At 49.1% G+C, this 26961-nt stretch overlaps 2 long non-coding RNA genes across 3 annotated transcripts in view; one reads left to right on the top strand and one right to left on the bottom strand.

Moving 5' to 3' along the window:
- Nucleotides 1-20565, top strand: part of LOC118352094 (uncharacterized) — a 41084-nt gene extending 20519 nt beyond the window's left edge. Inside the window, exons 2-3 of the long non-coding RNA XR_004808634.2 lie at nucleotides 14124-14242; nucleotides 20212-20565. This is a non-coding gene — a long non-coding RNA (uncharacterized LOC118352094). The remainder of the gene's footprint in view (nucleotides 1-14123; nucleotides 14243-20211) is intronic.
- On the bottom strand, nucleotides 7594-15745 carry LOC112652583 (uncharacterized). 2 transcript variants are annotated; one of them, XR_007405109.1, is made up of 3 exons: nucleotides 14443-15745; nucleotides 13969-14147; nucleotides 7594-8226 (listed from the first exon to the last, which is right to left on the bottom strand). It is a non-coding gene; the product is annotated as an uncharacterized LOC112652583 (long non-coding RNA). The 2 variants fall into 2 exon arrangements; XR_007405108.1 differs by lacking the exon at nucleotides 7594-8226 and having other exon boundaries at nucleotides 8743-14147.
- Nucleotides 20566-26961: the final 6396 nt, after the last annotated feature.

Below are 26961 nucleotides of genomic sequence, written 5' to 3'. Positions count from 1 at the left end.
ACCCCACAAGGGTCACACACAGCTTAAACACATTCTCTGGCATAGAAACTGTGTGGGTGTGCGGAAGTGGGGGCTTAAGCAGGTTAAGTGACCTGACCTCCAGAACGAAACAATGAGCAAAGCCCTCAAACCCTGCAGCCTCTGAGTTCCAGAGGCAGGATAAAGTTCTGTGACTTATGGTCATTTTCAATCCCTGGCAGGTTGAGACCCTAAAGACGTAGATGACCCTCTAAGCCCACGTGGTGTTGGTGCAAAGTGCTCTAACGGTAGATCATTGAAGCATTGTAGTGCTAGATACTCCTGTTTTGTGGTTGGTTTTATACTAGATCCAGTGAAATCATGGATGTATGGGTGAGCTGGGGAAATGGGGAAGAGAAGACAGTTTAGAAAATATTACCTCTTGGTACAATAGCCTCTGACACAGTTATAATTTAAATTCACGTTAGAATTTAGATGATATTCCTTTTTTAAAAAAAGATTTTATTTATTCATGAGAGAAACACACAGAGGAGAGAGAGAGAGGCAGAGACAAAGGCAGAGAGAGAAGCAGGCTCCCCACGGGGAGCCTGATGTGGGACTTGATCCCAGGACCCTCGGATCAGGCCCTGAGCTAAAGGCAGCTGCTCAACCACTGAGCCACCCAGGCGTTCCTAGATGACAGTCTTTATGTCAGCATTAAAGTTGATTAACGATTTATTTTAATTGCAATATCACCTTTTTAATTTATCCATAGGTGACCACAAAGAGGCTCACTTGAATTAAATAATTAAGTAATTCATAAAATAATTAATAAAAATAACTCCCGAGAGTAAATCAAATAAACCATCTTTTTCCAACAATAGGGAAGCCCGCCAACAAGTCCAGTACGCCTAATATACCACTTTACTATGACTCTCTATGTGGGTATTATTCCTGAGGCCAGTTGCAGAGAGGATTTTCTGGGGCACCTCACTTTCTCCTGGACTTAGGCAATTGCGAGGAGTGAAGGGAATGAGCAAAGACCACTCTCTAGGACTTCTTGGAAGATCTTTGTCTTTTGATTCAGTTGCTTTTTCTCCCACTGGAAAAAAAAAATTACCCAAGTAATACATGCTCATGTAAAAATGTAAATAACGCACGAGTGAATTAAACAAAAGTTAGTCCCTTTTCCTTTGTCATCCTCCAACCTCTCAGCTTCTGGGGAGGAGGGTGTTTCTTTCTAGAACGTTTTTCTATGGGTTTGTATATGTGTAGGTACATAAATACACAGAAAATCCACAAATGCAAATAAAATACATACCACTTTACATAAAGGGCACATGTTATAATTATATGCATTTTTCTTTTACTTGCTTTTTAAATTAACAGTGTTTGTCAGATATCCGTGTTTGCACGAGTAGATCTATCTTATCCTTTGTAATGACTGCAGACTGCCCATAGATAGCTTGGTGCACCATATTTGAACTATTTCTCTACACGTGGACATTCATGTCGTTTGCAGGTTGGGTTTCTGTTGGTTTTCTTACTAGTGGGAACCGTACTCCAACATTATCCTACCTCCTTTAAGCCACTAAAAACCATCCTTCAGTGTGTCCTTGCTCTCTCTCTCTGCAGGAATCAGAGCCGGGTGGGAAGCAAAAGCAGAGGATGCAATCATTTTTCTTCCCCGTTGATTTCTTCCCTTCCAGCTACCACCTGACTTCCATGCAATGAGCACAAGGAGAGCTCCCCCTGCTGGGAATGCCCTTCCCTTCCTCCCTCTCACCTGGGTGACTGTTCTCACCCCGCAGCCTGACCTCACATTTATCTTCCCAGGCCCTGCCCCAACCCCGTTGTAAGTCAAGGGCCCCCCCTCCCAGCACCCATGGCTCTTTCTGCATCCCAGATCATTGTAGCGTCACCTGCCTTACACCGGGCCCGTGGGGAGAGGGAAGGGACCCCACTGTGTTCACCATGTGTCCCCAGCTTCTAGTACCTCTAGCAGGTTGCCCCATGACACACTGGTGACCCCAGGGAAGGGCCTCCAGGTGCTCGCAGCTCCTCCCACCGTGTACACTTGGTCGCGTTACCTTTAAATCTGTGTCGAAGCCAATAACACTAGATTATGAATCATTTGGATAGCATCGGAGATGGAACAAGGTGTACAGCCTAAGAATAGCGTCGCAGAAAGTTAAAATAACACACATGTCGCCGGCTTGGGCCAGTCCCTGGCCTGGCCTTCCCCACACTCCTCACAGCCACGGGGATCACTCTGATCTTGGCAGCAGGCTCCAACAGACTGAAAAAGAGCAATACCTGTTCTGCAGTTTCTATTTTTAATTTCTATTAGCATTTTTTCCCGGGGCCCGGCCTGCTATCAGGCAGGTGGCTCTGATAGAACCGGTTGGGTCATTCTCTTTCCAGTTGCAGCCCTGCCCAAGCTGCCGGGGTCCGAAGGGCTTCCCCACACCACGTTCCTAACTATGTAAGGCAGAGGAGGACCGTGTGAGACCCTGGGGTGCCCAGGTGGCTCAGTGGTTGGGTGTCTGCCTTCAGCTCAGCTCGTGATCCCGGGGTCCTGGGATCGAGTCCCTCATCAGGGAGCCAGCCTGCTTCTCCCTCTGCCTCTCTCGGTCTCTCATGAATAAATAAACAAAAGCTTTTTTTTTTTTTTTTTAAAGTATAAGCTCCTTGCCCCGCTGTGAGCCTGCTGGGCCCAGAGGGGCCTGCATGTCTCCAGCCTGCTTGACCCGGGAGGGCAGAGCAGGCAAAGAGCGGAGGCAGAGAGCACGGACGGGCTGGAGAGGGAGTCCATCTGAGCCACCAAGTGGGTCAGACCCCAGAGCTGAGGCTGGCATTTTGAGTTCTAAAACCCTAGGCTGTGTGGTGAGTAGGAGAGCCAGAGTGGTGTGGGGTGGAGGCCGGGAGGACAGCATCCCACGTGAAACAGCGCAGGCCAGCACCACCTTCTACCCCATTGCAGCTCCCTAACTCCACCCACATAGGAGTTCTGGGGTGACTGGCGACTGGCCACGATTTCCCACTGTGGCTTACACAGCTGGCCAGGAGTAAACCCTGTTATCAGGACGGTGGCCCCAACAGTGGGGGAGGAGGAGGAGGCGTGAGCCAAGGAGGTGGTGGAAGGAGCCGTGTGGCCTGCATCTTCCTTCTCTCCTTCCTTCAACAGAGAAGCAAACTGGTGCCCAGAAGCAGGTCAGGCCCCAGGCACTCGGCTGGTAAACCAGTGAGAAACCTCCACGCTCGTCTCTGCTCTTTCCTATGTCCCACATTTTTGTGAAGGTAGAACGGGCACCTGCCCCCCTTCTGGGATACCCTACGTCTAGGGGACGGATGTACTGCGGCTAACACGCCTCCGGCACCGCACTCGCCAATGCCTCGTGTTACAGGAGTTTTACTCTTTGACCTCCAGCTGGGTTCTCCAAGGGCAAATGTCCCCGGGAGAAGCAACAGAATCTCATTTAATTTTATTAAATCTCTTCTGTGAAGCAGATTGAGCTAAGTGAGTTGTAGACTAAATAAAGCCCCGGGGGGAGAGATGAGAGTGTGTGTTCCAACGCTCCAGAGGGAATACAGATGCCCAAGGGAAGAGATGCTTCTAGACTCACATTTTGCCCAGAGACTGGTCTGACATCGGGGACTCTCCCCCTGGGAGAGTGTGATGGTCACTCTGGCCACGGAGCGTAATACGGAGTCACCATAGTTGGTGTCTTGGGCTGGCCCCACCTGCGACTGTCAACTCCCGCTGACCCAGATGCTTCCTGGCAGCCCACGGGAAGGGGAGTCCTTGCTGATCAGCACACTCGTCCTCTGAAGTGGAAGATGGCCAAGGAGATGGGTCAGCAGCTCTGCTTGATGGCAGAAGGTCGGGGAGTCGCCTTTGAGCAAGGTGTATGTCGAGCCCGTAGCTCATTTCTGGGCTCCTGAAGTCACCTGCCCGTTCTCAGGCAGTCAAGGAGGAGCCCCTTCTCCTCCCTCACAGGTGGACATACAAGGTCATTGCTTTGCTCCAAAAGCAGGGGCGCCTCCAAACCCTGACAACTGCCCCCATTCTGGTGTCTCTACAGTTAACAGTTATTTTAGGTTCCTTCTAAGCTTTGTCAAGTCTCCATGTTTCTCCTTAAGTTAGGGAAGCCCAGGATGGACAATAAGGAATATGGTTCTATTGCTGCTGGGCATGCTGGGAGGACTGTTTAGAGAGTCTGGCCCCCTCTTTTTTCTTCGAGTCCCTTGTGAGGATGAATAAAAGAGTAATGTATCCAAAGCTCTCTGAGCTCCTTGGGGAGAGGGATTATGAATGCCCAGATTCTGTGGTTATCCAGGGCATTTAATAATATACTAACAGCTAGACTTTCCCCTCCTTGACAGAATTTGATTACATGAGTCTCCCAAAGGTCTCCTCTGAAATAGAATTTTCTAAAAGTCAACAAAAGTGGAAAACATTGCAGTCTTCCAATAATGACTGACCCCAGGCAAGGTTCTGCTAAGTCTGGGGGAGGGGCTGCATTTCCTATGGGACAGGCAAGATTCTTCCTCTCTGGAAAGTCTGGAAGACTGGAGCCGTAATGGAAAACACAAGAGCAAGTTTGACTACTGAGACTTAATAAGGCCTGACATTTCTATGCCTAATCCTCATATATATTCCATTATGGTGATTTCTCAGGACAGACCACTCAGACGAGGCCCTCTTTATGTATGTGGGGGGCAGGGGGGAAGGGGGAGGACACAAGGCAAGTGGTGAGGGAGGAGAAACTATAATCGCTATAAAAATGAGAACAATGACCCATAATCCCAACAAAATTTCTGGAAAAGCCAGCCCTGACTTCCCTCTTTCTCAAAACATTCTCCCTTTACATTATATGCCAGCCTTCCGCAACATCCTAAACTGTTCACACATGCTTAAAATACGATATCCAATGGGAAGCTCAACATCTTAGAAATAGAGACACGAAATAACATCATGAAAAGCTGGGGGAAGGAAGGCTTGGGAAGTCCACTCTTTCTAAAATATCTGAGCCTCCTCGGCCTGGACAGGGGAGGAGTTCAGAAGCCAGCTGTGCAGCTTCTCTCTGCAGCTGCTCAGACATCCTTTAGTGGCTCTGGAGGTAAAAGTAAATAAATAAATTAAATAAACCGGCTAACTGGCTTCACAAAAACTCAGCAGCTCCCATCCGTGACTGTTGGGACGCACAGAGAATCGGGATCGTATCCACACCTGCCCAATCAATGAAAGATTACATGTCTCTTGTAAAGGTTGCAGTACCATCTACCCTCGAACAGAATGAGTAATTTTGTGCTATTTTTGGATGGCGTGGTTCTTTAAAACAAAATGATAAATTAAAGTGGCCTCGGTAATGCAGCAAAAATGTTAAGCTGTTTTAAGGCAAATGGAAAATGTGGTCTTCGTGTACAAAGAAGGAGTCAGCAGATGGAAAGGTTTGGAGTCGGCTCTCCACTGAGTTCAAAAGAATTTCAGCCAGTCGGTCTGGTATTAAACTCTGGAAACTATGCTGTGCCCAGAGTTGTGCCTGGGCAAGAGGCGTTATTAAAGAGATTTTTTTCTTTCTTCTGAGATTCCCTGAGGGTAGGCACATCGTCTGTTTTTTTCCATGATAACACGACCCTGACTTGCCTAGCCACCTTAACATCCCACCTTCTACAGTTTTCCCAGAATACTCAAATGCCTGGTTTTGGTCACGGGAGGCATGCATCACCTCTTCCCATGCTCTCCAAATCCAGGCCCTATTTGTCTATGGTTCCCTTAGCTAAATCCTCCATCCCACACAACTCCAAAGGTCCAACATAAATCCCCTATCGTTCCTTAATGACTTTGGCCTTTGCTAGCTCCTCCTTCTTTCCTCTCCTATTGCACTTAGGGTTCGACCACAAGGGGGGACTTAGCTGAGCAGCCACGAGAGGGGAACATCCAGGAAAGGCCTGAGCAAAGGCAAAGTGTGTGTGCTGCAGTGATGCTGGAGGTGGGAGAGAACAGGAGAAAATGAGAGGAGCAGGAAGGAGGAAGAAGATAGATCCCAGTTTAAATCCAGGTCCCTCCATGCCCAAGCTGGGTAATTAGGGGCAAATGATGTCCCGGAGCCTTGGGTTCCTCTGTAAGACACATAAATCATTTCAAGTTAAACCCATCGAACCCAAATCAAAGAGGTGCACTGGGGTGAGGAGGGTATGAATATGAAGTGAAGGGAGTTTCAGGAAAGCTTTTTGAATTAGGGGCTCCTCAGCGATCCCCTCTGCAACACCGAGTTCTTTTTTTGTTGCTGTATCAGTTTAAGCCTGGAGAGGTGTATGTATGTGTGGGTATCTGGCTCCCTCACTAGGCTGTATGCTCCCTGGACAGGCATGTGGGATTTCCCTCACTGTCGTATCCCCAGGGCCAAGCCCAGCGCCTCAATAACTATGTGTGGGATAAACAAATGAGTCCACCCCCAATGAGCTAGTATGTTAAAAAGCGCTTTAGAAAGAGTGTTCTGGGCAATGGTGTGCTGTGTAGATGAGAGAGAAGAGGTGCTCAGAACCTTCTGAGAAATGTCCAGCATTTGCTGTTGCATTTTATTTCTTGCCAATGAGGGCACCCCTCTCCTCAGTCCTAGTAATGGTTTCTGCTCTCTATACTTACCCCCAAGGATCTTCCAAGGGACCCCTCCATGCAGAATTAACTTCACCGTGTTTGGTGTATCTTAACCATGTGATGTATCTTAACAACAAGATTTAGTGTGTGCCTGGTATGTGCTAGACACTATCCTAAGGACTTGACATAGTGTATCAGAGTTCTCCAGAGAAACAGAAACAATAGAATATAGTATAGTTCTAGTTCAAGTTAGGTCTGAAGGCAGGACAAGACTGATGTCCCAGCTTGAAGACGGGCAGAAAGAGAGAGAGAGAAGAGAGAGATCTTCAATGGAGAGGAGGAGATCCACCCCACATTAGGGAAAGCCATCTATCTGCTTTACACAGTTTACTGATTCAAATGTTAATCTCTTCCAGAATGCCCTCAGACACACCCAGAATAACGTTTGACCAAATACCTGGGTACCCTGTGGCTCAGTCAACTTGATTAATAAATTAGCCATTATATATATGTTAACTCAATTAATCCTCACAACAATCTGCTGAAGTAGTAGGACTATTATCCTCATTATTTGAGGGAGTCAGGATTTCAGCCCAGTTGACATTAGCGCCAACAGGTTTAACTAGTACTGGGTACCACCAGGCTTCACCCTCCCTTGGAAAACCATCCTCGGGCTTTCCTTCACACTTGCAAGTGACTTTCATTTCATTTTACCAAACAAGATAACTTAGCAGCATCAAATAAAAATTTAAAAATAGTTTATTATTTTTATCTGTTCCTTTCTGTTCCTCACTCACTTTTACATGTAATTTCAAAAAGAGCCTGGTTTGCCTCAATTTTATCCACAAAGTTAGAAGTGATCTGGCATAGAGTGTCGCCCTTTGCCCTGGTGGCTCAGTGGTTTAGTGTCGCCTTCAGCCCAGGGCGTGATCCTGGAGACCTGGGATCGAGTCCCGCGTCGGGCTCCCAGCAAGGAGCCTGCTTCTCACTCTGCCTATGCCTCTGCTTCTCTCTTTCTGTGTCTTTCATGAGTAAATAAATTAAAAAAAAAAAAAAGGCTGTTGCCCTTATTTGGCTCTGGTTTGTCATGCGTGATACTAATGATAATAAAATAACACAAAATTATTATTAGTTGTATTAAATTATTATTTACTGACTACTTAATATATAACATGCTCTTGGTTTGTGGTTCAATTTCCTGAACATGAGCCAAAAAAAAGTGAATCTGTTAGTTATCACAGAAGACATTTACACTAAATTCTCTTCAGATCAAGGGAATACAAGATATCAAATGTTGGATCTGAGCAATAGGAATACAGGTAATTTTGGGGGCACCTGGGTGGCTCAGTTGGTTAAGCATCCAACTCTTTTTTTTTAAATTTTATTTATTTATTCATGAGAGAGAGAGAGAGAGAGAGACAGGCAGAGGGAGAAGCAGGTTCCGTGTAGGAAGCCTGATGTGGGACTCGACCCTGGGTCTCCAGGATCACACCCCGGGCTGAAGGCAGTGCTAAACCGCTGGACCACTGGGGCTGCCCAAGCATCCAACTCTTGATATCAGTTCAGGTCATGATTTCCAGGGTGTGAGATCCAGCCCTGTGATGGGCTTAGTACTGGGCATGGAGCCTGATGAAGATTCTCTCCCTCTGCGCCTCCTCTCCATTCTTAAAAAAAAAAAAAAAAAAAAAAAAAGAATACAGGTAATTTTCTTTTGGTCTCTCTTTTCTGCCCACCCCCCCTTTTTTTTTTTAACATATCATAATGGAAAATTTTATAATTTACCTTATTTTGTTTTTTTTGTTTTTTTTTTTTTAATTTTTATTTATTTACGATAGTTACAGAGAGAGAGAGGCAGAGACACAGGCAGAGGGAGAAGCAGGCTCCATGCACCGGGAGCCGGATGTGGGATTCGATCCCGGGTCTCCAGGATCGCGCCCTGGGCCAAAGGCAGGCGCCAAACCGCTGCGCCACCCAGGGATCCCCCTTATTTTGTTAATGTTGTGCAATTACAGCACTAATTAAAACAAGATAAAACTGGGCCAGGCTGTTTAAGAACCACTTCCAGTGGCTGCAGGAGCATCAGGGCTGCTCCATATTCCCCCTCCACTTCCAAAGAGCCTTTAGCAGCCTTCCTTATCAGACCTCAGGCCACAACAGAGACAGAACAAATGGTCCCAACATCGACATCCCAATTTATTGATTTCCTCCATGATAGTTATTTAGTGATAGGCCAAAGAACAGAACCCGGGTATCCGGATCCCACTCTCTCATCTGCTAATTATATCCCAAATGAGCCAGCTTCCTGAAGTTTTCTTTTTCTAAGAAGTTTTCCTCAGATGCATTTTCCTGCTTTGTGTTGGGTTCCTGGGTTCATGGCTATAGGAACATAACTGTGGTGATTAGGTGCAAGGGTAGCAAAAACACGGTGTGCCCTCACCCCCTCACCTATGGCTGACATCATTCATGGGTCTGAGAACTCTCTTCCCTGAGCTCAGCTTTTCTTCAGATCCTTCTCAACCCAGCGTCCAGGCAGCCACCACAAAGAGCCACCTCCAGGGATGAGCCTACTTGCTCTGCCTGGACAGGGCATGGGTTCTTTCTCTTCCTTAAACTCGGCCTTGGCTCTGTACCAGTCATGGCTATCAACTTGCACTTCTTTCTCACTCTGCTTGAGAGAACAGATTTTGAAAATGAGTATTCAGGCTAGAAGCTACTTTCATCCCAAAGCCTGTTCCTGAGACAGGAGAGCTAGGGAGTCGCATCCAACCGGTTTATTTTGCCCACTTAGAAAGCCCTTAAATGACCAGGTCAAGCTCACACGGCTGGATTCAGGGCCCAACAGAAACAGCCCCCAGGCAAACCGACTCTTCATCCAGTGCTCTTCAGCACTGCCTATCTGACTCTGGCCTTTATCAGACAGAACAGAGAAAATGTTCCTGGGATCTGACATGTGTAAACACTCCTCCATCACCCTGGCCATGGCCGCTTGCCAAGACAGGATTGAGGCCAGATTTAGTGGGTCCTTCAGCCCGGTGACCTGATGGAAACAATCCCCTGATATAGAACAGAGAGAGCCAGAGAAAAATGTGCTGTCCTACAAAGAACAAAGCCTGCGATGATTCATTCTCCTGATCCTGGTGATTTACCACTGGATGCTGGTCACTCATATGGCTGTCAGCAACTTTGCAGGAATTCTAATCTGAATGCTTGTCCTGGACACATAATTCCCTAGTTATTTCCTCATAGTTCCCAAATGTTCAGAGGTTTCCTGGGAATGCTTTCCTACTTGTCCTCCTAGTACTTTGCAAGAGACCTTTTGAAAATGCCAAACAGTCTGGTGGCCTTGGGTAACTTCCTTAGCTTCCCTGGACCTTAGCTTTCTCATCCTTAAAAATCAGGAATTGGACGAGCTGGCCCTAAAGTCTTATGACAAGACATACTTGAGGAAATCCTTTTAAACAGGAAACATTTGAGTTTTCTCTATCTTGAAACTTGGCCAGTTACCTACCTGTTAATGGGACCAGGTGGATAGGGTGGGCCAGAGCCTGGCTATGGGCATAGCCTCTGGGGAGGGACCCACCCACCATGTCCCCACTCCACTGTCTTTGGTTTCCTGCTGTGCCCCAGGGGATCACTAAAGCTCAAGGCACTAATGATTTATCTCTTGCCAAATTTAGTAAACACTTAGAAAGTGAAAGAAAAGTGAATTATATAAGCACCATGAAGATATTAAGAAAAATCAACATAGCAGGATATGTGTATATACAAAGCGATATGTATATAAGTAAACAAAAATTATGCCATTTTTAAAGGGACAAATTCTAGGTGTTTTTTCCCCCAGGTGTATTAATTCACATCATGTTTTAACTACTTTTTGTTAACCACTTCTCCATTAATGGATATTTAGTTTGCTTCTAGGTGTTGCTATTTCAAAAAAATATATATATTGTACTAAGTAATCTTGTCCATATATTTGACCATTTCTTTAAGAGAGATACATCTAAAAAGCAACAGCTGTTGGGCTTACAGAAATGCACATTTTACATTTGAAAAACTCTGCCAAATTGTCCTTCAATATGGAAATACCATTGGGAATACTCATTTCCCCATGACCTCCTTGGTCTTCCACTGTTCTTTTATATTTGCATTTTCTTCATAACCAGCAAGGGTGAGCACATTTACATGTTCTTTTGGTCATACAGGCTTCTTTCATCCATTGCCTATCTATACCTTTTATTTTTCACTTAAGTTGCCTTTTTTCTTATCAATTTGTAGAATGTTAAAAAGGTTTTTAATGAGCTCATGTACTCATCACCCAGCTTTGATATTATCAACTCATGGCCCATATATTCTCTCATCCACTCTACCCCATGCATCGATTATTTTGAAGCAAATCCCCAACATCATACCAATTCATCTGTTAATATTTTAAATATTAAAATATTAAATCTAAAATAGTGAATCTAAAAAGTCAAAACTCCTAAAAATATCCACAGTATTATCACAGCCAAAAAGAAAAATAATTTCCTGGGGGCACCTGGGTGGCTCAGTCAGTTGGGCGTCTGCCTTCAACTCAGGTCATGATCCCAGGTTCCCGGGTTTGAGTCCCACATCAGGCTCTCAGCTCAGTGGGGAGCCTGGTTCTCCCTCTCTCTCTGCTGCTCCCCCTGCTTGTGTTCTCTTGCATGCTCTTGGCCAAATAAATATATAAAATCTTAAAAAAAAAAAAAAGAAAGAAGAGGAATTTCCTTAATATCAAACATCCAGTGTTCATATTTCCTTCACCAGCTCTTGAAAATTACCTCAATGTTATCAAATATCCAGGAAGTTTCCTCCGTTGTCTCATAAATCTTTTTCAACAATTCATTTGAATCTAGATCCAACAATTCATTTGAATCTATATCCAAATAACCTGACTTCAGGTCAGGTTATTTTTCCTTGGAGTTTTCCACAGCCTGGATTTTGCTGATTGCATCTGATGGTGTTATTTGACATGTCCCTGGATCCTGTGTGTTTCTTGAACACTTATATCTAAGGCTTGCTTAGATTTAAGATTGATGTTTTGACAAGAATACCTTATAGGTGTGTTGTGTATTTCCTTTTTTAATTTTTAAAGATTTTATTTATTCATTCATGAGAAACACACAGAATGAGAGGCAGAGACACAGGCAGAGGGAGAAGCAGGCTCCTCACAAGGAGCCCCATGTGGGGACTTGATCCCTGGACCTGGGATCACACCCTGAGCTGAAGGCAGACACTCAATCGCTAAGCCACCCAGGAGTCCCATGTTGTGTATTTCCAATGAGGCCACATGACTCTGGTTGTCTTTATGAGGTTAGCAGTCATTCCTGATCACATTGGTCTGGGTCCACCCAGGAAACTGAAATCACACAGCCGCGGGGGTAATAGAATTGTTCACTATGATAGGAGAGTAACAATAAAGAGGTATGGTATATAGTATTCAGTATCTAAGTAACTCAGGGAGAAACGAGCTTGGAAGGGGGGGGCGGGTTCCCTGAAGACAGAGGCTCCAACTTAGTTGGAACAGGTCTGGCTGTAGCACAGTCGATGAAGGCAGCTAAGTTCACTGGGCTTCTTGGCCAGACCTAGACCATAGTCACCAGGCAAGCAAGAAAGAACTCATGGATGCAGGCAAGCATGGGTGCAGGGTGCTCCTATGGCTGGACGGCCTGGTGTGCAGCATTCACATCGGGAGGACAGGAGAGAATGAGGTCTCAGGTACAAGGCAGCTGATGCTGGAAAACAGTGCCCAGGAGGAGATGGGGCTCCACTGCCACCAAGAGGCCTGGAGCGCACCGTGTCCACATCACAGGTGCAGAGGCGAAGGTGGTGCCTGGGCCCAGGCTAGGACTCTAAGGTCTCTGAGGGACTGTGCATCCTAAGCACGTGGGTAGGGCAGGGCAGGCACTGTTGAGAGGCTATGCAGCCAGAGCAAGGAAAATAACGTGAACACCCACTGAGAAAAGCCCCCTTTCTCCAGCAAGGTCCCTCCTGTGCCCTCTACTGACAAAGCTCAACATTGCATGCATCATAAGAAACGCTTCAGGAGCCCAGTCCGTTATTACGGAGCAGGTACTGAAGGGTGGCTAGAGGAGGTTATACGTTGATGACTGACACAATGATCGGTAGCTACGTCCTCTATTGCCTTAGGGGTCACGAAATGGCTCAATTTTAATTCTCGCTATCTTCATTTACTAGCTGGAATGCTCCCAGACGGAGAAACTTTCTAGCTCTCCTGGGTTGTCCTGAGGCACAGCATGTACAAGAACCCGGCTCTTTCTCCACCACTACCGTTTCTCCCCTTGTCACATAGTCTAGGTCCTTAGGGTCCCAGTTTTCTCTGCTCATTCACCTGGGCCAACGCGCACTCCACCTCTGGCTCCCTTGCATCCCCTTCTCTCTCTGGTCCAAGGCCTGACTTCAGGTCAAAGCTCTTTTCATAACACCTCCTGAATCCTGACTCTGCCAATCAATCCATGGAATAGAACAAACAGGAAGTGGAACTTTTCATGCACAAACCACGGAATTGTCGCAAACACCTGATGACATGGGTGCCCTCATCCAGGCTTGGGGTTCCTGAGGCTTAGAGAAGACAGCATGTCCAGGTCCCCCACTTAATGGGCAGAGCTGGGGCCAGCCTTAGGTCTGCTTAACTCAGTCTGGAGAGCTCGCCAGCCTTGGAAAGCTCCCAGCCTCCCGCTCACGTCTCTCCAGGTAACCTCAAATGCACCTGTCTCCTGACTTCTCACCAGTTCTCCCGTTGCTTCCGAACTTCCAGCTCATGAAAAATGTTCTTGCAGGATCATCACTAGAAATGCTCTTCCAGGATCACCTCCTCCAGCACCCAACCTCCTCCAGTCTCTCTAGCTTTCAAGATGCCGTCTGACCTCCACCGTCCTCCTCCCCCCCCCCCCCCAGGAAGGGAATGAGGATAGAGGTGAGAACTTCTCTTCCCCAAAGGCGGTTATGCGACTCAGGGGATTGTGAAGAAGGAAATAAACACCACCAAACTTGGCACTGGCATGAAGAGCAGCTCTCTTCATTCTCCACTCTCAGGAAACCACGGGCCAGCTGGGAAGTCCTGGCCATGCCAGCTGCGTAGGGAGCACTGAAAATCCGGCTGCAGTCCTTTCCCTCTCTTCCTTCTCCGGTTCACTTTTCTTCCTCAACAGCACACCTGCCACTTTTCCTTTTCTCCTGAGTCATCTCCTCCACCCCATGGTTATCGCTCCCACATCCTGGTCTTCCTTAGCCCTCTCCCCTGCATTCCTTCCTTTTGGGCCATGGCCCCCTGTCTTCCTCTCTTTCCTTCCTCCTACCGAAGCTTTACTGGCAAAATCAAGCAAAATAACAAAAGAATGGGGAATAAGTAAACAGCTGCCTACCCTCACTTGGAAGTCCCTGGAAGCGGCTTCCTTCACCTCCATTGATAGAGTGTCTGTGTGTTTCAAAGTGGTTGGCCGTCATTCAAGGCCAGTCACAGTGGCCATGGAGTCATTGTGTTGAGATGAAGGTAAATCCAGGCGGTTTCTATTTTTAGATGCAATTGTGTTTCTGGAAAAGGCTGCACATAATAGGAAATCCTGAGTGTGAAGACTGTTTCCTGCCAGTTGAAGCATTGTGGTCTTTGGCTGTTCTGACAATAGCAGAAGTCTTCAAGTAAGTGCACAAAAAGGTGCAGGGGCAGGGTGAGAAAGGAACCCAGGCGCGATGGGCAGAGGAGAAGCAGTTGGGTGTGGAAGATTGGGGAAAGTGGGAATTGCTGGGGGAGGTGATTTAAAACTCTTAAGTGAAAGCAAATAAGTTACAGAATCCTTCCAGAGGATGAAACAAAAAAAAAAAAAAAAAAGGTGGTTTACCTTATAAATATATCTGTGGAAGTAGGGTCAGCTAGGGCAAGGCATTGTCTGCTCCGTATGTACCGTCATAAAAATGGTTCATGATGAAGTGTCTACCCTACGGATGCTGCTCCATGGTGATAACGAGGACAGTCACAGCGACAAAGGGGTTGGTGACGATGGGGTTGTTGAAAGTTGGCTTATTCAGGCCTAAGAAACGGAAGACCCTTTCTGCTGGGGTTTCTGGATAGTTCTGAAGCAGGGCTTCTCATCCTTAAATACGGATACAAATCACCTGGGATCTCATTAGAAACAGATGCGGATTCAGTGCTTGGGATGAGCCCGAGGTTCTGCATTTCTAACAATTCCCAGGTCAGTTCTGCTCGGTGATCACTATGTCCGCCTTGTTTGGGACCAGGAGAACATGCACGGAAACGCATCTTCAGAGAGTTGAGTCAGGGTTAGGGGGTCGGAAATAAGGTAGAACTTGATTTGCCTCCCCCCCCCCCTTGAATCAGGACTCGCATCCCAGTGAAGGTATGGTAGGCACCTTCTTTGCCGGATAAGGAGCCCACTAGTTGGGGGGACTGACCCCACCATCGCTGAGCAGCTCCGCAGGGGCGGCCCTGTGCAGGCCAAGACTGGCTGAAGGAGGGTTTACTTTAGACTTGGGCTCTAGTCATGGGGGGGGGGGGGGTGGGAGTGGGGAGGGGAGGCATTTGCCTGTCGGAGGCAAGGTGGAAGTAATTCCCATCAACCCTCCGAAGGGCTTGCTCAGGACTGCCGGGCCGCGGTGCACCTGCGGGCCAGGTCGGGGCAGCCAGCACGGGACCCTCTCGGCCCACGTAGGAGCAAGTAAGCAGACGCTGGTGTCAGCTGCCAAGTGAGGGATCGCGCGCCCTCACCCAGTTCCTAGAGGGCGGTCGTCAGGGCCTGAGCACACGAGGGCCCCTGCCCCATGCAACGTCCAGTATACTCGGTAGCTCCTCCCCTATGAAGGTTCCTGTGCCCCTTGACCCCGGTGATGACACACCGAGGAAAGAACTCCTAGAGCTCCCCAGGCCCTGAGCTGGAGACCTGCAACAAGGGACCCCAAATGCCACCATGGCCCCGGATCGAAGGGACCACGACGGAACCACGAGCTCAGTGGCCCGAGTCAGGCTCCAAATGAGCCCTGGGGCCCCACGTGGACCGTTCCTTCTTCGTTCCAGTTGTTTCTGGAGCTGGGTTCTGGGGCCTGGCAACAACAACAACAACTAAAGGCAATTAGGCCGCTCTCCTGAGAGCCACAGACGCTAACTTTATACCAAGTGCCAGCGCAGGTTCCCACTCGGGTCCGATATGCTAATAAAGGAAAGGGGGGGTAGTGCTTCATCCTGATTGGTCAGAAAGGCTGCATCCTGATTGGTTGGAGAGGCTGCATCTGATTGCTTGGGAAAGCTGCATCCTGATTGGTTGGGACGGCGGCATCCTGATTGGTTGAGAAGGCTGCATCCTGATTGGTTGGGAGGGGTGCATCCTGATTGGCTGGACAGGCAGCATCCCGATTGCTCGGGAAGGCTGCACCCTGATTGGCTGGAGACGCTGCACCCTGATTGGTCGACATTGGCAGGCAACCCGGGCAGCTCATTGGTGCCTTCAGGAGCCCTGGGTCTTGTTTTAAGCCCGGCCTGCGCAGGGGGAACACCTCTCGGCCGCAGCCTGCGTGGTTCTGCAAGGCGGGCCCGTAGGCGGCTGGCATTGTTAGGTGGCGGTGTGGGGGTGTGGGGGTGACTGGACGTGATGGACTTCGGTGTCCTTGCGTTCGTTAGCAGGTCAAAATGCAGATCTTCGTGAAAACCCTAACTGGCAAGACCATCACCCTGGAGGTGGAGCCCAGTGATACCATTGAAAACGTGAAGGCCGAGATCCAGGATAAAGAGGGCATCCCCCCCCCCCCCCCCCCCGCCGACCAGTAGAGGCTCATCTTTGCAGGCCAGCAGCTGGAAGAGGGCCGCACTCTTTCTGATTACAACATCCAGAAAGAGTCAACTCTCCACCTGGTTCTTCGTCTGAGGGGTGGCTGTTAATTCTTCAATCTTGAATTCTTAGTGCCCAATGATGGCATTGCTCGGCCTCTAGCCATTTGCCCCAATTTAAGTTTAGAAATTACCAGTTTCAGTAAGAGCTGAATCACTGGTTTTCTCAATAGCTGTTCAAAATGTTAAAGTTTTGTTGCATGGTAGCATAAAAAAAAAAAAAACTAAAGGGGAAGGGATGGGGGGACTGGGGAGCGGGAAGGGGAGGGGGAAGGAAAAAAAAGAAACCCTCTGGTTTGAACACGCGGCATTTGCAGACTCTTGGTTTGTGCGGAACTTGCATGACGACGGCCCAGTTTCGAGCCACTAACGCGAAGCGTTGACCCCAGCGCCGGCACGAGAGGCGCAGTCCCTCGGGGTACACGCAGGGTGGGGTAGTGGCCGGCAGGCAGGCCTGCCCAGGGGCCCGAGGTGGGGTCCGGGGGGGGCCGGCCCCGCTTCCCAGGCCTAAGACTCGACCCTAGTGGTTGATGGAGCTGCAGGAGCAAACGCTGAGGTACCTGGCCTGGGGGAGGCCCTTGTGTCCTCCCCAGGTAACAGGTGTCTGCTCTCCTCGCCAGAGCAAGGGCGCTGTTGCTCCCAGGCCCGTCCCCCCACGTTTCCCATCGCAGGGGCCCTCAGCTCCGCCTAGGAGGCCGCCAAGGCTGTGGCTGCAGCTCCTCTGGTTGTTGCAACGGCCTGCGGCCCATCCTAGGCCTGGTTTGCCTTGGGACTGGCCTCCAGCTGCAGTAGGTGGGGGTGTAGGGACCGGCCTCCAGCTGCAGTGGCTGGGGGTGTAAAGATGCGGCCTGAGAAGCCTCTGGCTTTCTTCTAGGTTGGTGGTTGGTGACCTGAGTCTGCAGGGTTTTTTCAACCACGAACCAACTCCGGAGTCTCCTGCCGCAGTACCTCTGACGCACAGTGCCAGGGCTATTGCAGAAGCTGCTGCGTCCCCTTCCAGCAGGCTCCATCGCTCACTGCACATCAGTCTTACCAAGCTTATTCACAAGCTGAGAGGAGGCTCTTCTAGAATCTCGAAAGCTCCGCATAAGACTAACGGCAGGCATCCTTTACCATCGGGCTGGTGGTGGTTAGTTCCACAACTCCGTTCCAAGGGTCTGCTTCCCAGGAGAACTTCCAGCACCAACTGTCTTCGGTTGAGTTTTTCCTTCCCAGACCCGAGGATTTGGGTGCAAGTAGTGTATTTGTGAGGGGATCCCAGGAAGCACTGGTAGAGATAGGGAAGGGCAGGAAGCCAATGAACGGTATCTAAGCAAGAGCCTTCTGGGGGGACACTGGGCCCTAATCCCACTGGGAAACACTCCAGAACATTCCTCAGTTACTTGCTGCCCAAGGCATGAGAAAGTTGTAGTTACGCACCCACGCCTCCCCTGTCCTTGCCGGAGGGATGCATCTGGGGGCACTAACTCATCGGCATCCAGAAACCGCCCTGCACACAAAGAAAAATCAGGTGTTTACAAAAACAGCTGTTGGTATTTAGAGATGGGGGCCAAGGAGATGCGGGCTGGGCATGTCAGCCTCTGCTACAAACTTGCATCAGAACTGAGCAAGGGTTAAGGGTTACCCCACTCTGGTAGCAATAGCGATATCCCCGAAATTTGACCCAGCCCAAATGGGGATGGTGCTTGGAAAGTCTTGGGGGAAGAGAGACCTGGTCGAGCCCGCGTGATCTTGGTGCTGGACCCACTGGGTAACACGATGCTCAGGAGTTCCAGTTAGGGTCCAGCACCCTGCCCTGCTGTGTGGGATGAGTCACCGGGCCGGATCCCACTGAGCCTTCGCACTGGGATGCCAGGAGAGGGGTTCCTCTGACAGACTAGCTGCCGCACCTTGCCACCGGGCCCTCCAGCTACCATTGCCTTGCCCGGTTAGGAAAACCCTTTCAACAGTGACTCCTTGGGTAAGGATTTCAGGCACAAGCTGTAGGAGAGTATTCTGAGAAACCCAGCTTTTTGAAGGGCCAAATTATATTGAAAATAATAGCAGCATCTACCCGGCATCTGCGTGGGGTTTTCAGAGCACGTTCCCGTGTTACAGCTCAGCTGACCCTCACAGCGAGGCAGTGGAGAAAAATGAGGGGGTATGTTTGTCCTCATTTCACAGATGAAAAAAATTTGAGCCTCAATGAGGCTAAGTGACTGTTTCAGGATTTTTTTTCCCCTCCATTGGGGCTTGTGGTTCTTGGTCACATCACTTGGAAGAATGAAGAAGTCAACCAGACGCACTGGTGGGCAGCAAAGCAAAATCTATTGAGTGACAGTACAAAGCTCCTGAGGAGGGAGGGGACCCAAGAGGTTTACCACCAGAGTTCCTAACTCTAGGGGTTTCTATGGGCTCGTTGGCGGCCTGTTTTAATTTGGTTAACCCTCCCTGCACCTGTCACCCAGCAGGTTTTCATCACATGGAGAAGGATGGAGGGCTCCTTCCAGGGTGCTGTAAACCCCTTTTAAGGGTGCTCTCCTCTTAGGGCACAGCCCCGTTGGCCCTTTCTTCCGACTCTCCTGCATATTTCAAAGGTCACAAAGCTCGTGGTGGAGGAGCGGCCCAACCTCACATCTGGCTCTGTGACTCTCCTTGCTTGCTCCTAGGCCAGGCTTTCCTGTAAACTGTGTCTCCCGTGAGCCGTAAGAGAGGGCCTTGGTAGCAGGATCTAATCAGGTTCCCTCTGGCGTCCCCAGTGCTGGTGTATCCTGATGGCTTAATATCTGGAGGCAAAACAAATGAATTTTAACCCCCCCCCCCCCCCAAGACCTGTAAAGAGACGCAGGAGCCTTTGTTACTCCTCTGTTTCCCTTCCCAGCTACATTTGCACACAGCACACACACACACTTCTCTCCCACGTAACCTCACACTCTGACCCCTAGGAATGTCAACCCTGCAGACCTTGCTCCCCCACCTAAGCTTTATTAATGCATAATTGACATATCAAATTGTAAAATATTTGGTGTGCTGCTACATTTAAAAAACGTTCCCTCCATCTAGTTAATGAACACCTCCCTCACCTCACGTGTGTAGGTATGTGGGTAGGTATGTATCTTCGTGTGAGAATGTTTAAGTTCTGCTCTCAGCAAATTTGCAATCACACAGAGCTCGGGGTATGCTCTTTTTGATACAACTTGGAAACCTTGAGGCCCACAGAAGCACCGAGACACCATGAGGGGGTCAGAGGAGACCCAAACCGCTCTCTGGGACTGTGCTTAGAGTTAGAAGATGGGATCTGGCCTGGCTGGCCCCTCCAGGCCCGTGCAGCGCCCCCCGCCCCCCCAGGCCCTTGCAGCCCTCCGCCTCCAGGCCGGTGCAGCACCCCCCAAGCCCGGGGCCTCTGCAGAGGAGAGGGCCGCTCGGCGGTGTGCAGTGACCCCCGACGGCCACAGGAGGGAGCCCGTGGCGCAGGGAGTCGCGCTTAAAAGAGCCGCCGCGGCGGGAATGACCCCCCAGAGGAGGGACTGAACCCACAAAAGGAATCTGGATGGAAAACCAAAGTGGTAGAAGGTGGGGAGGCCTAGTAGGGTGGGGGGAGCGGGACAGAGAGAACATGCGAGGAAAACAGACCTACAGAGTTCAACCTGGGGGGGGGGGAGCGTGTCAAAGGTTTAAAGATGTTTTATATATAAAAAAAAATGCATCACTGGGGCACTTGCATCTTTTACTTTGCAGGATTGTGATTTTTTCTTTCCTCCAAAGACGCATACGTTGTTTTCTAAATTAACAGGGCATAAAAAAGCATGCTTAAAACAAATGGGAGACCCAGAACCAGCAGTGAGCAAAATGATGGAAAACATCCCAAAGATGCTCTGGGGGTCCCGGAAACCTCAGTGGCCGGCTGGGAGTTTTGCTTGGTCACGAGGCGCTGGCCCTCCTGCACCTGCGCTCGTTCCCACCCTCTCTTTTTATTTCATTGCTTCTCTTCTGGATTGGCCTTGCCGCGGAGCCCACCACCTCTGGCCTGAAAGTAGTGGAAATTACCAGCAGATCATGTTGACGTTTTGCAGTGATTCTTGGTAACTGAAGCTGTTGTCATTCCCACTTATTTTTTTTTTTTAAATAAAGATAAAACTCCAAATGACTGATGCCTTTCGACTGTTAGAGATTCGTTAGAAACAATAGTAAAGCTATTTCAGGTGCCTCTTGGAAGCCCCCATTTAGAGAGATTGTTTTGCATATGCTAAGAGGCACAGCTGGGAGCAACGATGATTTTCATTAAACATCTTAGACCTTTTATATCCAGTTGACACTCTTCCTGCAAACCACGGGAACCTATAGTGTTGTGGCAGGCCTCAAAGCATTTGGCTTAAGAAACTGCCCTCAGAGTCAATTTGGGGAAATTAAAAAAAAAAAAAATTATGTCATGCTTCTTTGGGACTCCAGATGTTATTAGCCATCTTAAAAAGTGTTTTATGCATGTGAATTTAGCCTCAAGTGACTCAAAGCTTTTCTGGAAATCAATCACCTTCTGAAGATAAGGACTCCCAACCCCCATAAGGGGCTGCCATTCTGGGACCAGGAGGGAGGAGTAAAAGGAATCTAGCCTTGGTGTTGGGGCTGCAGCTCTTGGATGAGAGAGGAGGTTGGATGAGCTACTTGTCCCATGTTCTTGTCATGCTCTGTTAGCCTCTCCCTGGTCCCTGCACAGCTGAGAGAAGCCTGGGGGCGGAGGGCAGCCTCTACACACCCTCCACTCCTCCAAAGTTGGGTCTGAACTGGTATGGGCCCTGGAGAAGTGGACTGGACTCCTACTGTCCTAATGCTTCCCAACCATTTGTATATCACAAATACATAAGGAGGGCTAATTTTTTTTTAAATTTATTTATTCATGATAGTCACAGAGAGAGAGAGAGAAAGGCAGAGACACAGGCAGAGGGAGAAGCAGGCTCCATGCACCGGGAGCCCAATGTAGGACTCGATCCCAGGTCTCCAGGATCGCGCCCTGGGCCAAAGGCAGGCGCCAAACCGCTGCGCCACCCAGGGATCCCTAATTTTTTTTTTTTTTTTTTATAAAAAGCCAGAATTAAAGGGTGTCTGGAGGCATCCCCTTATAATACATAAGTATTGAATTTGAAACTCAAAGAAAATCTTTTAACACTTTTAATGAGAAGCTTTCATCAACAGACTTTTTAAATTGGATTTTTATGCTTAAGATGGCTCCTTGCAACGATTCCTCAAGGCTTTAATAATAACCTCTTCAGAGTTTTGACAGTCCCCGTCACTGGCTTTGTTTGCTATGGATGGTGATAAAATGTTTAAGGCCGGCTTTACAACCATTCAAAAATCTGCAACGTTTGAAATAACAAAAGAGAACCCAACTGCTCTTCCTCTTCTTTCATTGACAAAGGAAATGTTAGCATTTCCAGTAGACTATGAATTCAGTGGAATGTTTTGAGATCAAATATTTCAAAATAAGGTCTCTAATTTCCAGAGGCACACATGTCATGGGGGTGCTCACCTTGCTGCAAATGGCCAGAGGTATCCTAGGGATATGAAGACAGAGATTAGGGAGCTGTGAAGCCTAGAAGCTGGGGCTTTGTGTCTCATTTTCTCCACTGCCCACCCCATGGGCTTCATTCTTGCTTCTTGGGTCCCTCAACCAGATAGGCACCGGTGGTCTCTGTAGGAGATGTAGCTGCCCAGGTAGGAGGGTGCCTCCTTCACTGCCTTCAGCTCAACCATGCACAGCAACCAACACAGATTTCATTAGTGATGTCCCAGCTTCTCAAGCCTGGAGGCCTAAGAAGATCGGGGTCTTAGGGCACAGAGTAACCCACTCAGAGCACCCCACTACAAACCACTGTTGGGGAAACACTCTTCCACATTGAACTCAAGGAATCTTCACCTCACATCCAGCCTAGCCAGCTCCTCAGGGAGCAGAGCAGAAGGAAATCGCAGGCCATGGCCCTACTAGTATCAGAGTGCCCTCAGCTGACTTCGCACCCAGAGCCCAGCTCTCTTGGAGCTCACCAGGGTTAGCCATAGCCGCAGGAAGACGTTTTACGGTTCCCATCCTTGAGTATCCGTTAGATGCGACCAATCACCTTGCTGTTCAAAGTGGAATATCTAAGAGTTCTAGATGTGGTTGGAACAATTGTGTCCTTCGAATAAATGTACATCACTCAAAGTGACTATTTTGAAAGGCATGACACTTATTTGAATATTAAGCTGCTCACGTTGGCATAAGCTACCTCTTCCTATCCTTCTACGTAGTCCTCTTTCATCCATAGATCAAGAATTCTGCGTTTCTGAAGCCCTGTTCCAATGCTTCGGTGAGTCAGCGTGAAGTCAGCTCTGTGAGGGGGCCTCTCCTAATATTAATCAGTTGTAGCTGTGTGCCTCTCATATGTTTGTAGCCTGTCACTAAGTCATAAATCACCCCGCAAGTTAGCCAGCTTAAAATAACAAACATTTACTACCTCATAGTTTCTTGGTGTCAGGAATCAAGTGGGGCGCAGCTGGGTGCCTCTGGCTTTAGATGCCTCATGAGGTTGTGGTCACTCTGTTGGCTGGGGACCACGGTCTCATCTGATGCCTTGGCTCAGGGAAGATCAGCTTCTAAGCTCACTTATATGGCTGTTGGGAGGATTCAGTTCTTTGTAGGCTATTAAGGACTCGGTTCCTGACTGGCTTTTGGTTGGAGACTTCCCCAGTTCCTTGCCATAGGACTCTTCCCGTAGTGCACTTTTTCAACATGGCACCATGTTGCTTCAGAGTGAGCAGGTAGAGAGAGGAAAACGGCCCTAAGACAGAAGCCACTAGATTTGCAACCTAATCTTGGGAGTGATGTTCCATCACTTTAGCCATAATCTGTTTCCCTAAGTCCAGCCCATACTCAAGGGGAGGAAATTAAACAGGGGCATGAAGAACAGGAGGCAGAGGTCAATGCTGGTCATCATAGAAGCTACCACCACCTTCCCCCAAACATCCACACTTGCCCCCTCTCTCTAAGGCTCTGAGCTATATGCCGGATTCTCCATCCTTTTGGGATAGGAGCATTGCTTGGTTCTCGTTAGCTTCTCCATATCCATTCATTCACTCCTTCATTCCACAAGTATATAGTGAGGCCTACTACGTGCCAGATTCCATGCTAGGCACTGCAGTTGGGGGAGGAGTGGATGAGAGGCACCAAGCTTTTTTCCTTCTGATCTCTTGCCTAGAATCCTCAGAGGCCAGCTGGTGCCTGGAGAGCCCACATGGATTAGCCAGGTCGGAGATACTGGGCACCTGTCTGCTGGTGGGGCTCCTTCCTGAGGCTCCCTCTCCCTGGGCACCATGCTCCTCCACCAAGCCTGGTCCCTGTCCCTTCCTTCTGGCAGCCAGACTTTGTTTCTCCATCCTGGGCCTTCCTAGGTCAGCCCATCCTCCTGCCTTCCAGGACTGGCTCAGTTTCCTCATAGGGTCATGACTTGTAGAGCAAACTGAGTTAATAGAAAAAAAATTCTCAGCAGTAGCGGGCCACAGTACACATGTAAGCTCTGTCCTTCCCCCCGATTGTTAGTATCCTGCACACTTGTTCAGGCAGCTACAGAATTGGCCACGTTGCCACCGGAATCAAACCCACGCAGGTGTGTGAACGGGAACATGGGTAGAAAGGTTATGCTTGTTCCTTCATCTTCATCATCACTTTACGCATCTGACGTGATCATTATGGAGACCTGGACATCGTCTCACCAACCCCGGTTCTTCCCCCATCCCCCGGGCCTGCTGGGTGCGAAGGCTGTGGGGTGACTCCGGGCAGGGGGTGGGGGCTCATGGCTCTCCTCCCACCTGGGGGGCCGTCTTCCTCCTGTGCTGGGGCTCCCGGGCTGCAGGCCGGAGGATGCGGGCCAACACGTCCTCTCCAGCTCACAGGAAGGAGTGGCCTGGCTGCACCTGCCGTACAGTCAACGGCACACCTGCTGCTGGGCAAGGAGCTCACGGCAGCCCTCGACTGTGCTGAAGCTGGGGTACCCCCAGCTGTTGGTGAGCTCGGAGGAAGGGAGGGAGAGGTCCCCTGATGGGTGGTTGATCCCCGCCTGTGCCCGGCCTCTCCCCTGGAGGATGGCACTAGCAGGTAAGTGGAGGCCGGCTCCAGGCCTCGGTCAGCTGCTCCCCCTCCACGCAGCAAGTGTGGCTCGGAGGTGAGGAAGTGGCCTCCTGTCTGTTGGGCTACTCCCCAGCCCTGTGTTTCTGCTCCCCAGACTTAGCGTCGGGCAGCCTGGCTCACTTCTCGTCGGGGCAAGAAGCGTTTGCCTTCTCCTCTTAGCCCCCTGGACACCAGGGTGGCTCAGTGGCTGAGCATCTGCCTTCGGCCCAGGGCGTGATCCCGGGGTCCCGGGATCGAGTCCCACATCAGGGTCCCCGTAGGGAGCCTGCTTCTCCCTCTGTGTCTCTACCTCTCTCTGTGTGTCTCATGAATTAAAAAAAAAAAAAAAATCTCCTCTTAGCCCCCATCTGTGGCCTGGTGAATACACAATTAAGGAAGTTGGAAGGTTTATTGCTCACCACTGAGCCAAGCTTTCCACGAGCCAGGGAGGAGTGGGAGGAGAGGTGCCTGGGGCGAACTTAGGAGTGTGGTCAGTGCAACACGGAGGTCTGTGGCCCTCTCTTCCTGGAAGCCTTCCTCCCCTTGCTCTGGCTCTACCAGCTTGCCCCCTTCTGGTATTTTCCCCTCCTCCTCCTCTCATGGTTTTCCTTCTTATCCCTGCATTCCTCACCCCCCACCCCTCTGTCACTTCTTCCATAAACTCCTCTCCTCCTCACAGGTGTCCCCTCCTTACCCCTGGATCTTCCATCTGAGAGGAAGCACGCTGCCATGTGGCAAAGGCTCTGTTCTTCCTTTTCCCACCCAGAACCCTCCCCCTTCCAGTCCCTGCCCCTCTGCTGCAACTGTCGTGGGGCTGGAACAGAATGTGGGTGGAGGTCCCTGCATCCCTGTACTATGGGGCAGGCTCCTAGAGCTTCCGTGCTGGGATAACACTCAGCACTGACTAGCAGAATGCAAAGATTTTTGTGAATGGTACAGGGTGGCCGGCTTTAGAGCGGGGTAGGTGGGTACGGAGCGGTAGATGGCTTCTCAGTTCCCTCACCTCCTGCTCTCTTCTGCATCCGGGTTCAGGTCGTCTATGGAAGATGTGTCTGTATCTCCACCTGGATCTCTAAGACTTACCTGTCGGGTGAGGGACTGATGTTCAGCAGCTATCAGTCAAACAATCTCTAGAGGATTGAAAGAACTACAAGGCAACAACAAAAAGGCAAACTACCCAATTAGAAAATGGGAAAAGGACTTGACTAGACCTTTCTCCCAAGAACATATACATACCTATGGCCAATAAGCACATGAAAAAAGACGCTCAACATTGTCAGTCATTAAGGAAATGTAGATCCAAACTATGAGGTGCCATTTCACATCTAGTAAGAGGACTATTGTCAAAAAAAAAAAAAAAAAAAAAAAAGAGGAAGGAAGGAAGGTAACAAGTGTGGGTGAGGATGTGGAGAAATCAGAACCCTCATACATTGCTAGTGGGGATGTAAAATTGTATAGAGGCCGTAGAAAACAATTTGGTGACTCCCCAAAATCTAAACATACAATTATCATATGGTCCAGCAGTTCCACTCCTACGTATATAGCCCCAAAGAATTAAAACCAGGGAGCCAGATCCAGGCAGTTCGGGGTTCATTGCAGCATTACTCACAAAAGCCAAGTGATGGGAATATCCAAGTGCCCATTAACAGAGGAGCGGGTAAGCAAATTATGGTATCTAACGGAATACTATTCAACCATAGAAAGGAAAGAAGATCTGACACATTCTACAACATAGATGACCCAGAAGATATGCTACATGAAATAAGGCAGCCACAAAAGGGCAAATATTGTATGATCCTCTGATGGGTAATATCTAGAACAGGCAAATTCATAAAACAGAAAGTAGATTTGAGGTTCCCAAAGGCTGGGGAGGGACGGTGAGGAGTTAGTGCTTAACGGGCACAGTGTTTCTCCCCGGGTTGATAAAAGTTTTGGAAATGGACAGTGTAATGGTCGCACAATGTGATATATGTGATTAATGCCATGGACGCACACTCTTAAAAATGATTCAAATGGCAAATTTTATGTTATATGTATTTTACCACAATAAAAACAATTCAAAACAAAGACAAAAGCATTCCAAAGGGCAGGTACAGGAACCTGGGCTCTAGAGGTTGAATGTGGGGGGCTGTTGACTCAGAGTAGCCATGGGCCAGTGTGGTCTTGATACCTTGGACAAGTCCTGCCAGCGTTTTGGTTTTCTTACGGGGGGGGGGGGGGGGCAGCAGAGTGAAGTGCATGAGAGGATGGGCTTGGATTTCGACTACCTGGGTCCAACCCCCCAATTTGATCATCAGTGGGGTACCAAGCCCCCTTGCTCCATCCTCCCACCTGTGAGATGGAGAACTCCTTGGTGTTTTATGGGGATTGAACAAGTTAATTTGTGCCAAGTTATTTAAAATGGGGCCT

This window comes from Canis lupus, chromosome 23, assembly GCF_003254725.2.
Source record: "Canis lupus dingo isolate Sandy chromosome 23, ASM325472v2, whole genome shotgun sequence".
Lineage (NCBI taxonomy): Eukaryota > Metazoa > Chordata > Mammalia > Carnivora > Canidae > Canis > Canis lupus.
This window is presented reverse-complemented; position numbering and strand designations above follow the sequence as displayed.